Source organism: Carassius carassius, chromosome 35 (assembly GCF_963082965.1).
Source record: "Carassius carassius chromosome 35, fCarCar2.1, whole genome shotgun sequence".
NCBI lineage: Eukaryota > Metazoa > Chordata > Actinopteri > Cypriniformes > Cyprinidae > Carassius > Carassius carassius.
The window spans coordinates 16,062,684-16,075,682 of NC_081789.1; the positions used below are offsets into that span (position 1 = coordinate 16,062,684).

General features: G+C 33.4%; 1 protein-coding gene across 2 annotated transcripts in view; it reads left to right on the plus strand.

Annotated features, from left to right (window-relative positions):
• Positions 1-12,999, plus strand: part of prex2 (phosphatidylinositol-3,4,5-trisphosphate-dependent Rac exchange factor 2) — a 149,047-nt gene that overhangs the window by 110,451 nt on the left and 25,597 nt on the right. The gene's annotated exons all lie outside the window — the stretch shown is intronic.

Consider the following 12,999-nt stretch of genomic DNA (forward strand, 5'->3'; position numbering starts at 1 on the left):
TATATATATATATATATATATATATATATATATATATATATATATATATATATATATACAGTACAGACCAAAAGTTTGGACACACCTTCTCATTCAAAAAGTTTTCTTTATATTCATGACTATGAAAATTGCAGAGTCACACTAAAGGCATCAAGGGCTATTTGACCAAGAAGGAGAGTGATGGGGTGCTGCGCCAGATGAACTGGCCTCCACAGTCACCGGACCTGAACCCAATCGAGATGGTTTAGGGGTGAGCTGGACCGCAGACAGAAGGCCAAAGGGCCAACAAGTGCTAAGCATCTCTCGGGGAACTCCTTCAAGACTGTTGGAAGACCATTTCAGGTGACTACCTCTTGAAGCTCAACAAGAGAATGCCAAGAGTGTGCAAAGCAGTAATCAAAGCAAAAGGTGGCTACTTTGAAGAACCTAGAATATGACATATTTTCAGTTTTTTTTTACACTTTTTTGTTATGTATATAATTCCATATATAATTCCACATGTGTTAATTCATAGTTTTGATGCCTTCAGTCTGAATCTACAATTTTCATAGTCATGAAAATAAAGAAAACTCTTTGAATGAGGTGTGTCCAAACTTTTGGTCTGTACTATATATATATATATATATATGAAGAGTTCAGATACAAAATCCTCTAAGCGACAATTAAAATTTTCTTTATATGTGTGTTTATTTGTCAAATTGAAAAAATTTATTTTTAATTAATACATTTGTAATTCATTTCTTAATTTATTTTTAGGTAGCATTTGTAGTTATCTACACTGCCCTTCTTGATTACAAGTGTACACTGATTTTAAAGCAGTTTTTTTCTATTATCTTGATCCCTGCTCTACTTCCAGTTTCATTATCTTCCTCAGAATCAGACGATTCTGTCTGGAAATCAGTTATTGTTATGATATGTCAAATAGAGTTAAACAAATCTCATACTCTTTGCCCTTAATTATCATGCCAGTCTGTTTGAAAAATATTTTTTGATGTTGAGATGAAAGTGAATTTGACCCCAGACCTCAAGATAAGATCAGTTCATCAGTCTGCCAAAACTGACTATATCACCACCATGATTGATATCTCAGATAAAACTGTATGGCCAAAAGTATGTGGGCACACAAACACCAAACCTACTCCTGGGAAGACTTTCTAGAAACATTGCTGCAGGGATATTCCCATCCAGTTAACTCCAGATAGCTAGTTTTTCACCGCCTCCATGCTCCTTCAGTTCTTTATTTGTATGTTTAAGTCTTCCAGAGGCCTCTTGGGACATTAAAATGGCTGTTGAAACATGTAGGTTGTTTTCAAACCCTGAACATCAGCACTAATACTCAAAAATGAGTGAATATGATATGTTTATGGAAAATAATCATCATGTAGGATCCTAATAACATGTTCTCTGAGCAGCTGATGTTTGCTTTATAGCTCACTAGGTAAGCATCTGGTGTAGATCTCATCCGTAATTGGTTACAGTGTGCTGAGGTCAGCCAAGTTTCATTGTATTGCGTTTGCCATAGGGGCATATTGCTTTTGGGATTTGAATGGAAGCAAGCCTGCCAATTGTACCAGAGATCAAGTACAGTCTTGGCTTGATTTGAGGCCATTGGAAAAAGCATGAGTGGTTACTCAAGAAATATTGTCTCATTATGTGCAAACACTGTTTTGGTTTGGCTTGCCAGTATTTGTGGTGTAATGCTGACTCATTATATACACCGTGCTCTCTGGCATATTGGCATTTTGAAAAATAATCCCTCTATATTCCACTAATAACACGATCTTTCTTCAAAATGTCACTGTTTCGATATGGATATGACAATATTGAGGTGGTTTTATGTGCTGTGCTAGTCTTCATAATTCTAAACACACTGCACACATATTCATTTTCTTTTTCTTTCTTTTTTTATTTTATATTTGACAGTGCCTAGGGATGTGAAAAACAATATAATTTCAAAATAGAACAGTCAGTGGGTTGGTTGCCTGAACGACTCCATTCTTGTGTAAAAAAAAAAAGGATATGGAGCACAACTCTATAAAACAGAATATGAAGGTCTTTACTTGTTTTTAAGAGCTTGACTATTATATATATATATATATATATATATATATATATATATATATATATACAGTAGTTCATATTTGAAGTGGATCAAAAAAGTTCATCAAAGTTGTTCTAAGACAAGAACAAATTTAATTTTAGGTTTTGATCCACTTGAGGTAGGGTTAGTAATATTTAATAAACTCTCTCATATCATGTTTTCAGGATATTTCAAGGTTTTCAGGATATTTTTTATGTCTTATTGTCTTTTGTTGACATAACAAATATCTAAGTGTGTGAGTTGTTTATTTTTTTTAAATTAGTCTTCCTATTAAAGCGATTATAAAGGGATTTATCTCATGAACCAATCTCAACTGATCATAACAAGTCATATCCAGTCATTGCCCAGATTTAGTTAACAGACAGAGAAGAATTAGAGGAGTGTGGAGGCCGAAGGAGAAATATAAGAGTAAAGAAGAGGGAAGGAGAAACTGAGACTATCTTAGAACCCAATGGACAGATGTAGGGTTGCCAGATTTGCCAGGGTTGCCAGTCTTTATTTGTCTCACAACTGGTTTTGTTTAACCAGTTATGTTTCCTTCACTGTTTAGAATTTATTGATTTATACTTTATTTACAAATGTCAGATCTTACAAAATGACCCCTGCGAAGCCAAGCTATACTGTGCTTTGCACATCTTTGGCATTTGTAATTGATTGACAGTATTGATTGGCCAATTTGCATCTTCGAATGTGTCACATTCTGAGCTCACTGACAAGTACAATTGATATTTTGCTGCATAAACCTGAGCAGGCCCCTTGCTAATGTTGGTAATGATTAGAAAAAAAGTCAGAATGTCTGGAGTCTGGGGATAGAAGGATGTCAGTAGACTGCTTATTATGGGGATTGCAGAGCGAACTCATGGAAGTTGTAATAGTACACTCATAACGTGAAGGGAACGCTAAATAACAGGATATGTTTCTTATCATTTAGACAAGCTGGAGACTGGAGTTTGAGTTGAGATCAGCTAAAATGCCTGAAAAGACTTATCATTCCTATTTATTGCTATTAGAAATAGCTATAGATATATGTTGCTTGCATATAGATCCCCAAGTCATGTATTATCTCCAGGTCTTCTTTAAGTCGACCAATCCTGACTGACGAGGTCACTACAATCATAATATATATATATATATATATATATATATATATATATATATATATATATATATATATATATATATATATATATATATATATACAGTACAGACCAAAAGTTTGGACACACCTTCTCATTCAAAGAGTTTTCTTTATTTTCATGACTATGAAAATTGTAGATTCAGACTGAAGGCATCAAAACTATGAATTAACACATGTGGAATTATATATGGAATTATATACATAACAAAAAAGTGTGAAACAACTGAAAATATGTCATATTCTAGGTTCTTCAAAGTAGCCACCTTTTGCTTTGATTACTGCTTTGCACACTCTTGGCATTCTCTTGATGAGCTTCAAGAGGTAGTCACCTGAAATGGTCTTCCAACAGTCTTGAAGGAGTTCCCCGAGAGATGCTTAGCACTTGTTGGCCCTTTGGCCTTCTGTCTGTGGTCCAGCTCACCCCTAAACCATCTCGATTGGGTTCAGGTCCGGTGACTGTGGAGGCCAGTTCATCTGGCGCAGCACCCCATCACTCTCCTTCTTGGTCAAATAGCCCTTGATGCCTTCAGTGTGACTCTACAATTTTCATAGTCATGAATATAAAGAAAACTTTTTGAATGAGAAGGTGTGTCCAAACTTTTGGTATGTACTATATATATATATATATACAGTACAGACCAAAAGTTTGGAAACATTACTATTTTTAATGTTTTTGAAAGAAGTTTCTTCTGCTCATCAAGCCTGCATTTATTTGATCAAAAATACAGAAAAAAATGTAATATTGTGATATATTACTACAATTTAAAATAATTGTTTTGAAAATTTATTATACTTTAAATTATCATTTATTTCTGTGATGCAAAGCTGAATTTTTAGGATCATTTTCACATGATCCTTTAGAAATTATTCTAATATGATGATTCATTATCAAAGTTGGAAACAGTTCTGCTGCTTAATATTTTTTCAGAACATGTGATACTTTTTTAGTATACTTTGTTGAATAAAAAGTAAAAAAAAAAAAAAAGAAGCTATGTTTTTAAAATATAAATATTTTGTAATAACAATATACACTACTGGTCAGTAATTTGGGGTCAGTGATTTTTTTTTCTTTCTTTTTTTTTTATAAAATCAATACTTTTATTCAGCAAGGATGTATTAAATTGATAAAAAGTGATAGTAAAGAAAATATATTATTAGAATATATATTATTAGAATTTTTTATTTTATTTTGAATAAATGCAGTTCTTTTTAACCTTTTATTCATCAAATATATTAGACAGCAGAACTGTTTCCAACACTCATAATAAATCAGAATATTAGAATGATTTCTAAATGATCATGTGATAGACTGGATGTTACATGTGACACTGAAGGCTGGAGTAATGATGCTGAAAATTCAGCTTTGCATCTCAGGAATAAATAATTTTTTTAAAGTATATTCAAATGGAAAACTATTATTTTAAGTTGTAATAATATTTCACAATATTACAGTTTTTTCTGTATTTTGATCAAATAAAGGCAGGCTTGATGAACAGAAGAAACTTCTTTCAAAAACATTAAAAATAGTAATGTTTCCAAACTTTTGGTCTGTACTGTATATATATATATATATATATATATATATATATATCTTATTTGCGAATAACATACAGATGTCAGGTCTCATGTGAATGGGTTCTTTACATTTATGTGCCTTTCCAGTTGTATTAATATAAGTATCAGTGATTGATGATGATTTTATTGTGCTTTTTGTTTGCTGTTGCAATAAATTAGATCAATCTTTCTCGCTGAATTAATAATCTTTTGGCTTTAATCTTTAAACCGTTACGGTGCAAATGCAAAAATATAAACATTGATCAAATATAATAAAAAGCTGACTGTGTATGTATTAATTACATATACATTTTAAATGCTGACAAGAATGAGAAATTTTTCTTAAGCACCAAATCAGCATATTAAAATTATTTCGGTCATGTGACATTGAAGAGTGAAGTATTGGCTGCTGAAAATTCAGCTTTGAATTCACAGAAATAAATGACATTTTACAATAGAAAACAATTATTGTAACTTGTATTATTACTGTAATATATTACTGTTTTTACTCTGATGTACAGTACATACTGTATATACCAGGTAACCCGTCAAAATAAAAGTTCATTTTTACATAAAGGCATTGTGCTAGAAATATTACTATTATTTAGTAGAATGTATGTGATACTGCTACTACTGATGAAAAAATTCATAAAACTGTATTTTTTAAAGAAATAAATCACACAATATTTCTTCCATGTTTAAATTTTAATAGCAAATTTATTTACCAAAAAATAAAATGTTTAAATTTCATTCATTAAGACAAATTCAATTTGGGTGAAACTTGTTTACTGTTTTTCATAATTATATATATATATATTTTTAATTAGCATATTTTTGTGTTTTGCTTTGGTACCGAAATTGGTACCGAGAACCGTGGATTTTCACTGGTATTGGTACCGAATACTAAAATTTTGGTACCGTGACAACACTAGTTTGTATCTATATTTTGTATGTTATTTGGACTTCTTTTAAGTACAAACAAAACTTTTTATGCACAAAGACCTATATTTGGGGAAGTCGTGGCCTAACCCTAACCTTAAGGTTGTGGGTTTGAGTCTCTGGCTGGCAATACCATGACTGAGGTGCCCTTGAAATATTTCTGTATTACTACATTCAAAAACTAGCTCATATTTGCAGCTTTGGAAGCCCTCAGAGTTAATGTCAGCTCCAGTTGTTTTTTTTTTTGTGGAAAGCACATTTGGAAACAGCACAGTACTTTTTATCATGTGGAATGGAAATTAAAATAGTTTGATTACAGTTGGCATATTTAATCAAATCCATGTCTCATCTTGTAGTTTTTAAACCTTTTCTAAGTCAAGTTTACGTCCAGTTTATGTCAAGTTAATCTACAGTATCTCTTCATAAGCAGGACTTCAAAGTGTGGAATCGAAACTGTGCCTAATACACCCAGTAAGTCAGTAATACAGCTGAGACATTGATGTGGTACCAGATATGTATGTTGTGGCTGATTTTTCTGATGAGAAACAGCCAGTTGTATGGCCTTCATTTGAAGTTCTGTTCTACAAGTTTGTAGACTAAAAATACATTTGGTTTTTGATTGTTCTTCTAAACAAGGCGTTCACAGCTTATTTCGAACCTAAACTCCAGATACCCACAAGTTCTTTGTTTTTTACTGAGTTACTGAAGTGCGACTTGTTTGTAGTGGTCTCTGTGGTGCGAGTCATGTGGATGTGGTGGGTTTGATACAGATGGATAGCTCGTTCTTGTGGCACTCTCTCTTTTTTTTTAGGTTTCTGCATTTCCAGGATGTGTGTGTTAGACAGCTGGATTAATGGCTGTACTTAACAGCTGGTAGAAACTCAGCGCTTGGCTAATCGCATGTCTAGAAGTGGCTGAAAGAGCTCAAATCGTTTGAGTGATCTGGTCCCAATGGGAAGACACCTAAACATGGGCTAAAATATATTTGTGTGTGTGTCTATTAGAGCAATTTTGTGCCAGCTTGGAAGGAACCAGCATGACATCATGCTTGCAAATCTGTTTGTAATTAGTCAAGGTTTGTTGAGGTCCTGCTTTGGGTCATGATGGTGGTTGAGGCACAATGCTATTTGTAGATGTATTGGTCTGCTTTAAGGCATGATGGCCTGGCAGCCTGATAATGACCATGATGCAATGGTGTGCCTCAGAAAAACCAAATAAAAACAAACCACCTTGGCAGAGGTCACAATATTAGGCAAACTAAAATGAAATGTTAGACCAGGGGTGTAGAGTTGTTTGAACTGAAATGTGTTTTGGCAGTGTGTGTACACAACAAAAAAAATTATAACAATTATTATCTGCTTTTGGCTTTCTCTTTTTCTAATTATCTTTATGCCTTTCTCAAATCAAGCTGATCTCAGATGCCTATCTGTGTGGCATCATAAAAACAGGCCCCTCCCACAATAGTTTGATTGACAGTAGCATTTCAGTCCTGCCCGAATTTCACAATGATTGCAGCTAAAGCAAACAGTCCCTCAGAGAGTAGCTCCAAAGAGAGGGGCGGGGTCAGTAGAGCTCATCAACATTTAAAGGAAAATTCTATAAAACTGCTTGCTCTGAAAAGAGCTGCTTTTGACAGGGTAAAAAAGGTGTTTTTTACTCTACCATTGAGAAATTTTTTACCAAACTATGTTACAGACTTTTCATTAAGACCCTAAAGAATCATATCAACTTGTGGAAAATGGGCATTCGATGACCCCTTTAATTGCATGATTTAAATGACAGAGGAGATAATGTTTTTAGACCACTGTAAACGTCATACTGCTTTTGACCCCACAGAAATAAACACTTTCCTTCTCTAGAGTTTATGATTGTTGTTGATTTTATTTTATTTTTTATATTTACATTTATATATTTTATTTCCATTGTCAAATTTTCATGTAACTCCATACTATCATGGTCCCTTTGAGGCACGCTGTATTCGTACATCAGTGTCTAATAATGCCTGAAGACCCCAAAGCACACTGGGTAATGCTTGTGAAATACTGTAAGCCAAAAGCGATGTTTTTTTTTTTTTGTTTTTGTTTTTTTTAGTTTTTAAGATGAAACAGTGGCTGCAATTTGCTTTAAGGCCCAGAGAACAGAAGCGCAGCAAGATTGCCCCATCCTTGGATCCTATCCAGCATTTCCATTAAAGTCGCTCATAAGAGCTCATGGAGAGAAAACACAGGCCATCATTTACTGCACAGTGTGCCTTAAAGGAAAGACCATTGCTGAGTTACGATTCCTGCAGGAGGGTCCCACATTCACCACACACAGACCAGTACAGCAGAGCGCATTCTAATATAGATGACACTGCCCTCTGTTTTAATGGATAACATTTGCCTGCATGAATAGCAGCCCATAATTGCAGTAAGCCCACCAGAACCAGAAAACATTACCACAATGCAGGGGGTTTAGTTGTTATGCTTTACCTTTGATGAAATTTTACACTACTTGACTCTGAGATCTTGTGTATTTCTTTCTTTCTTTCTTTCTTTCTTTCTTTCTTTCTTTCTTTCTTTCTTTCTTTCTTTCTTTCTTTCTTTCTTTCTTAATTGCTAATTATTTAAAAAAATTAAAATAAAGTACTGTAGTAATAATAAAAAAAATCACTGACCATATTAATAATCATTGGACTTCATTTTTCTTCTTATCCCTAATACACTACCATTCAACAGTTTGGGGGATATTTTATTTTATTTTATTTTATTTTATTTTCAATGCTGTATTTATTTGATCGAAATAGTGTAAAACAGTAATATTGTGCAATATCATTACAATTATAAACAAGCGTTTTTAATTTTAATGTAGTTTAAAATGTTGTATTATTCTCATTCCTTATCATTCCAGTCTGTAGTGATGATCCTTCAGAAATTATTTTGATTTTTATCAATGATAAAAACATGGAACACATGATACATTGTTTACAGGATTGATTTGATAAAGAAAACATTCAAAAGAACATTTATTTATAACGGAACATTATAAATGTACTTTAGTGTCACTTCTGATCAATTTAATGTGTCCTTGCTAAATGAATTTATACATTTTATTTTAAAAGTTGTCTTCACATAAATGTGATTGTACATGCATGAATTGTTATTTCATTTTCATGTTAAATTAAAATACCATAGCTTTACCATCAGATAGAAAATATTTTTTTCTTTATATCTTTCTTTGATAACTAAAATATCAAAATAAATTTTTTTTGCACTATATTATTAAGTACTATATTATTTTTAAGGCATGTACAGTACAACTGTGTTAATTTTGTTACAATGAAATAGCATATAATAATTTTTTGTATATTAAGTTAATGTAATAAAAAAAGGTAGTGTGGGGTTTTGTGCGAAAATCTCTCACCCCAACATATACCTTCATACACACCCCCGTCAGTGAAGTGTTGGCATGAGTTGTTGTCTTTGCCGTGAAACTGAACAGCGGATGGGCAATTGATCTAGTAACATAAATTGTCAGCTCCATCTGGTGCTGCTTGAGCCCGCCAGACTTGGATGTTTAGTTTTGTGATGCGTGAAGATCCGTTCTGCTCGTCTGGTGTGTGGTACTTTGAGTAGCGCAGCAGGCTTTTGTTTTAAATCAGTGGACTCTTTAGTCACAGTCTGAAGTGAGGGGCGCACTACATCAAACTGCACTGGTGTTGAAAAACCGTGACTTGTACATTTTTTGACAGTTTACTCACCCTCAGACCATCCAAGATGCAGATGAGTTAGTTTCTTAATCAGAACAAGTTTGAAATTCAGTATTACATCACTTGCTCATCATTAGATCCCTGCATGGAATGGGTGCCATCAGAATGAAAGTCCAAACAGCTGATAAAAACCACAATAATCCACAAGACTCCTGTCCATAAATCAGTGCCTTGTGAAGCAAAAAGCTGTGTTTCAGTAAGAAACTTCAAACAAGTCTTTAATTTAAATGTAAAATGCCTTATTGATTGATTTGTTTCTTACAGTCATGCAGCTTTTCACATAACAAGAGTGGATTACATATGGATTATTGTGATGAGCAAGTTAACAAGTGATACAATCCTAAATTTCTTCAAATCTGTTCAGTTGAATAACCAAAATCATCTACATCTTGATGACCTGAGGGTATATAGTTTTTTTTATACAAAAATTTCAGCAAACTTTTACTGGAGTAGCACAACTTTGTTGTTTAATATCACCTCATAATATATTGTGTTTGGCTTTCAATAAACATTTCTTATTATCAATGCTGAAAATAGTTATGCTGCTTAATATTTTTGTAAACCATTATATATTCCTTTCAGGTTCTTTGATGAATATAAAGTTTGAAATAGTTTTTGTAAAACTGTAAATTCCTTTTTTGTTGCTTTTGATCTTAATTGATTCTTGATTTTAATTATTTCTTTCTTTCTTTCTTTCTTTCTTTCTTTCTTTCTTTCTTTCTTTCTATCTTTCTTTCTTTCTTTCTTTCTTTCTTTCTTTCCCCTCCAAATAACCCCTCCAATAATTGACCCCAAACTTTTGAACGGTAGCACACGCACACACGCACGCACGCACACACACACACACACACACACACACACACACACACACACACACACACACGTATATATATATATATATATATATATATATAGAGAGAGAGAGAGAGAGAGAGAGAGAGAGAGAAAGAGAGAGAGAGATAGAATACAAAAAAAGATTTGAAAAGCTAGTGTTAGCTTTTTTTATTTAAAGAAAACAAGCAGTAAATTATTTGCAAGTCTAAAAGGGTCAAGAATTAGATAGAATTAGATTAGAGAGTGCTAGAGTTAGAGGGTCAAATAAAGATGGAAGAATGTGTTTTTGGAAGAAAGTAAGGGCCTGACCTTTGTGATGGTGAATAAAGAAAATCTGCAGGATAAGGCAGTTTTAGCAATGTGGTCTGAGAAAGTCAGCTGATCATCAGTCATAACTCAGGTTAAACATAAGGTTTCTGGCACATATGTCTGATGTGATGTATGTCATCATCACAATATGTGGTGAAGCATAGCAGTGAAATGAAAAGCCATGTTTCTGAATGACAGAACCTAGTGGTTCCATGTAGACAGAGAAGAGAAGTGGTCCAAGAACTGAGCCCTAAAGGCACCCCAGTAGTTAGATGATGCGACTTGGACACCTCACCTTTTCAAGATACCTCGAAGGATCTAAGAGGTAAGACTCAAACCACTGGAGTGTGGTTCCTGAGATGTCCTTTGCCAATAGGGTTGACAGGAGAATCTGGTGTCAAAAGCAGTGGACAGATCCAGCAAGATAAGTATTGAAGATTTGAAATCTGATCTTGCCAGTCTTAGGGCTTCACCAACTGAGAGCAAGACAGTCTCAGCTGAATGTCCACTTCTGAAACCAGACTGGTTGCTGTCGAGGAGGTTGTTCTGTGTGAGAAAGGCAGAGACTTTGTTGAACACAGCTCATTCAAGTGTTTTTGCAATGAAATAAAGAATGGAAACCAGTCTGTAGTTCTATAAAAGAAATGGGTTGGGGGAGGGGGGGGTCGTAAGTAGTGGGGTTATACTAGCCTATCTAAATGAAAATACCAATGTAAAAGGATGTGTTGATGTGAGTGAGTGCAGGTGCAACTGCAAGAGAAATGGCTTAAGGAAGATGAGATGGAATAGGACCAAGCGGACAAGTAGTAGGATGATTAGAAAGGATGTGTTTGGAGACTTCTGACTCAGAGAGTGAAGACAAGGATGTGAACAAGTGTATCTTTGCTGGTTAGATGTGCTTGATAGATTGTGGTGTGGAAAATTGTGCACTGATGGTTTTAATAAATTAAGAAAGTCGTCAGCTGTTAGAGTTGATGAAGGAGGGTGAGAAGGAGGACAAACAAGGGAGGAAGATGTTTTAAAGAGCAGAGTTAAAATAATTTTTTATTTTATTATGATAGTATGAAAGGGGGCAGACAGTGTCTTAACAAGATGTAAGAGTGGAGCAGAACGTGTCAGTAGCACTGTTTAGGGGGAGGAAGCGAAGATGAAAACAGCAGATAGCCTGGAGGTTTTTTTTCAATATATATATATTTGTTAACTCTCTTTATTGATTTAATTTTCTTTTTCAATCGAATGGTAAACTTGTGACTATTATTTTACCCAGAAAGCTGCCAAAAGACTGAATTGAAAGTTGTGGCATTCGAAAAAGGTAAAAATAAAAGAGAAAAGTAATAAAATGATAGTATACCATGATCATAGACATCCCTTCGTATTACACTGCATTGAAATGGCTACAATGACTATTGAAGTCAAGCACCTGATGAAACAGAGCTTAGAGGCCTTTGATGGATGTTTCTAAGGCAATTAACCTCCAATAGTGTTTGTTTGCGCTTTGCAGGATATGTTGGATGCTGCTTAATGAAATGACGATGGAAATAATTTTGTAAATCAGTGGAAATTAGTGTTTAAAGCTCTTAGTGCTTTAAGCTGATGGCCCCAGGGTGTTTCTAAAGAACTTTGCTTAATGCTTTTCATTACACTAACGTGAGCTTCCTCAATTAGTATGCAGGGTAAATAGGATCTTATTATGGCAGTTCGAGACTCCGCGCATGTGTGTGCTTTTTTTTTTTTTTTTGAGAGAGAGAGAGAGAGAGAGAGAGAGAGAGAGAGAGAGAGAATACCTGAGTCTGCTTTTGAATACATCATTGGCTTTATTAATAGTCTCTAATAGTGCCACACTTCTAGTTTCATATTTTCATATCATCTGCTCCAATCAGTGAAGGATTAATATATTTGACTAATTAACAATAATATTAATGCTGCGTCAAATGAGAATATTATCATGATAAATCTCTCCCTTGCTGGGTGCAGATGGCAGATTAATTTTCCTGACAGACTATGTGCTGCAATATGCCACAGAACCGGAACCACAAAACAGACAGGATTTTGCCATACATCTTTACAGGGGTTTATAATAAAACAGTGATACTTTAATTTAAAATTAGAAACTTTAATAAAAAAAAAAAAAAAAAAAAAAAAAAAAAAAAAATATATATATATATATATATATATATATATACACACACAAAAACAAATGTGTATATATATATATATATATATATATATATATATATCAATAATATAAATGTTTTGTTTGTATAGGAATAATTGAATATAAGTTATTTTTATATTAAAATTATATATATATATTTATATATATATATATATATATATATATATATATATATATATATATATATATATATATATACA